Raw genomic sequence first — 4085 nt, forward strand, 5'->3', positions numbered from 1 at the left:
TTTTTTTTTTTTTTTTTTTTTTTTTTGAGACAGAGTCTCCCTCTGAGGTCCAAACTGGTTTTGAACTCACTGTGCAGCCCAAGATGGCCTCAAACTCATGGTGATCTTCCTGCCTCAGCCTCCCAAGTGCTGAGATTACAGGTGTGCACCATCACAACTAGCCTCCAAAATAAAAAAATTTAATTAGATAGCTCAGCGGCTTCAGCCCCTGCCTGGCAAGCACAAGGTCCTGAATTCGATCTCCGGTACCACATGCCATGCTGGCCCCAGAACCCCGAGTGCAACATGCCACCCCAAACCTGGTGGCACATGCCTGTAATCCCTGCGCTGTGGAGGTTGAGACAGGAGGATCACTATGAGTCTGAATTACATAGTGAGATCCTGTATCAAGAAAGAAAGAAAGAAAGAAAGAAAGAAAGAAAGAAAGAAAGAAAGAAAGAAAGAAAGAAAGAAAGAAATCAAGAGGAGCCAGGGAGATAGCTTACTGAAGCACCTGCTTAGGCAAGTGCAGGGACCAATTCCCAGTACCACATGCAGTGCCAGCCCCGCTCTCAGTTCAGACTGAGCCAGCCAGTGTGGGCGTAGTGGCACATGCCTGTAATCCCAGCACTGGGGAGGCTGAAAGCAGGAGGATCCCCATGAGCTGGAGCTATGTAGTGAGACCATGCAACAACCAAATACATTAAAAAAAAAAAAAAAAAAAGGCATAAAGGGCTTCAGATGTAGCTTGGTTGGTAGAGCATGTGATTAGAATGTTCAAGGCCCTGGGTTCACTCCTCAGGTGTAGGAAGAAAAAGCATCTGTCTCCCATAATGTGATCTGTTTGCTGTTCAACACTTTTCCTGCCCCTACTTTGCTGAAGGTAAGATTTATCACCGTAAGGTGAATTTTAATGTTCCACAAGCTTTGTCCTCTTGTAGCAGTCAATCAAAGAACAATCCTAGCAAGATTACTCTAGGGACTTCCAGTCTCTTATCTATTTAATGTTATTATCTGTTAATGCCTCTATGGGGCTAATTCATCATCTTCCAGGTTGCCCTAGCAACCTAAGACACAGGATGCCGTGAGACACCAGAAAAATTATTTGCTAAGGAATCTCTGGATTCAGGCCCCAGTATTTTTTTTTGCCCCCCTACACGAGCTGGTGACACCTGTGTGTGGGATTTGGAGTCATCTTTGTTTTTCCTGATCATTAAGTTCCTCTCTATCTAGCCTCTGTTCCTTTAGAAGTAACCAGCTTTTGAGACCAGGCAAAACATTTTTATTTCTGTTACTAGCGATTGAACCTGGGTAATGCTGAACTATATCCCCAGACCTTTTAGTTTTATTTTGAGATGAATTCTTGCTAAACTGTCCAGGCTGCTCTTGAACTTGGTATCCTCCTGCCTCAGCCTCCTGGCTGCTGAGGTCACAGGCATGAAACGCTGTGTCCACCTAGGAAATCACCCTTCAATACAGCATTTTACCCAGATACAAATCCTCCTGCTTGTACAGAGCCAGTTTCCTTTAAGTCCACAAGAGTGGCTATAGATTAAAAAACAGTGCAATGATAGGATCTTATTTTTTTTAAAAAAGGCTAGAATTAATATTTTATTGTCATTTATAATCAGATGGCAGTTGGGTATATAGTTTCCATACTTTTTGTGTAAATTTTAAAAAAATAAAAATTTTAAACAGCTGATAGTTACTTTCTTCAGAAAACATGGACTAACTCATTAATGGTGGCTTCAAGCATCTCCTTATTAGTGCCAGAAAACTCGCTCACCTTCTCCCCCATTTTAAAAAACTGGAAGGTTGACATACACTTGACTTTACAATCTGCAGCAACACCCTGACAGTCATACACATCTCCTTCAAGGAACAACACGATGGAATATTTTTCAGACAGGGAATGGAAGAAAGGCTTGATCATTTTGCAAGGCCCACACCATGTGGCTGAAAAATCAGCTACCACAAGTTTATCTCCTGCAGCAGCCAGGGCTTCCTGAAAGGCCTCTTTGCTTTCGATCTGCTGCACCATGCTGGCTGCTGGGGACCTGATGAGCCACCAAAGCAAACAGTGGAAGCGGATGAAAGGCTGGGACGCAGGTGGAAGTGGATGAAAGGTGCGGGACGCAGCTCTGATAGGATCTTCTTCTAACAAAGAGTTAATTCAATTTTCTGGCTGTTGGGTTGGGGATATAGTCCATGGGTACAGTGCCTGCCTGGCAAGAATGAGTTCGTGAGTTCGGTTCCCAGTACCCCCCTGCCTACTCCACCCCCCAATTTTTTTTAAAAAATTTTATTTATTTATTTGTGTGTGTGTGTGTGTGTGTGTGTGTGTGGCCAGCTCAACCCACCAGGGGGCGGGCTGGCTGGCATGTGGTGCTGGGGGATCGAACCGTGGTCCCTGGGTTTTGCTAAAGCTTGTTCTAAGTAGGTGCTTTAGACCACTGAGCCATCTCATCAGCCCCATCCACCCCCAAATTGTGGGTGTTTCTGGGAATAACTTCCCTCAGGAAGCCACTTTTTTTTTTTTTTGTATTTTAGGACAGGGTCTACAGGGTCTTACTGCATAGATTGGACTCGTAGTGATCCTTTTGTTTATAGCCTCGCAAGTGCCGGGATTACACGCGCCACTATACCCAGTCTCAACCGCTGGCTCAGTGTGCCCAGCAGGCCCAGGGATCGAACTCACGCTAACCTATTTGGCCGGCCTTTTTTTTTTCCCCTATAATTTTATTGACAGGCCTTTTTTGTTTTTTAAAGCCTGAGTCTTGTTTTGTATTTCAGGTGACCCAGGCTGGCCTTGAACTCTGAGAGATCCTTTAATCTCAGCGTTCGAAGTGCTGGGATTACAGGTGTGTGCCACCAGGCCTGGCTTCAGGTAGTCACATTTTGAGTTGGTGTGGAGGGAAGAGTTTCTTTTAGTTTTAAATACTTACTGTACTAGAATCTCCTCCTCTGACTCAGGAATAAAACTAGAACTGGAACAGGCAACTGAAGGCAAAGTCCTTGAGAGCCTTCTCTCTCAACATAGGCCATCTGTGCTTTATGGTGGGTCACCTGGGGAAATCGATGCCATTGGAAACCTTAATTTTATCACATAAAGAATTGAGAGAAGCTGGGTGTGGTTGTGTAAATCTCGAATCCCAGTACTCTGGAAGGCTGAGGCAGGAGGACTACAAGTTTGAGCCTGGCCTGGGAAACTTTAACAATTTAGGGTAACACTGCTTAAAATAAAAAATAGAAAGGGCCAGAGGCATATAATTCAGGGCAAAGATCCTGGGCTCAATCTCTAATAGTGAAATACATAAACACCACCACCACTACCAAAAGTGGAAAAGAGAACCAACATGTTGTAAGGGTCTATTATGCACTGGATACTCTGTCCTGCCTTAATTTATTAAATAAAAACTCCTGGGGCTGGAGCTAGTCAGTGGTAGAGTGCTTGCACAATATGTGAGAGGCCCTGGGTTTCATCCCCAGCACCCAAACCCAGCAGCCCCTCCCCACGACTCCTGAATCTCCCTGAAGTAAACCTTCATACAGTCACACTACATGGAGGAGCTAAGGACGGCCTGGAGAGGGAACTTGTCCGACATCACATAATGACTTAGTTCAGCCTGAATGTATACCCATGGGTGTCAGAATCCAAAGTCCATGGTATTGTATTCTGTCACATTGCCTCAGAGGCAGTTTAGTGTAATGACTAACTGGTTAAGAGTGCAGACTCTGCAATTTGACTTGTGTGGATTCTACCAAGCTTCAGCCCTGTGGTAATTGCACTTCCCTGACTCTTTCTTTGCCTTTCCCACTGGGGATTAAGAATCCTTCTTAGGGCTTTTGGAAGGATTGGGGGTGGAGGGGAGGATTGTGGATAATTTTTGTGTGGCAGGCACTCAGATAGCACTTGGTATATGGAAATGATGGTTAAAGGTCACATATAACCTGTTCCCCAAAAGTCAGTGTACTCAGCGGTGTCCAGTTTCATCCCAAAGCACTTTATCAATCCTCACTTTCCCCAAGTTACTCAGAAGCCACTGCTCTCCATGTTCTTGTTTTTTTAAAACATTTATTTATTTATTTATTTAGTGTGTGTGTGT

General features: G+C 44.4%; 1 pseudogene; it reads right to left on the reverse strand.

Moving 5' to 3' along the window:
• Positions 1-1693: 1693 nt before the first annotated feature.
• Positions 1694-2020, reverse strand: LOC101576652 (annotated as a pseudogene).
• Between the last annotated feature and the right edge of the window lie 2065 nt (positions 2021-4085).

This window comes from Octodon degus, unplaced genomic scaffold (genome assembly GCF_000260255.1).
Source record: "Octodon degus isolate 3935 unplaced genomic scaffold, OctDeg1.0 scaffold00079, whole genome shotgun sequence".
Classification (NCBI taxonomy): domain Eukaryota; kingdom Metazoa; phylum Chordata; class Mammalia; order Rodentia; family Octodontidae; genus Octodon; species Octodon degus.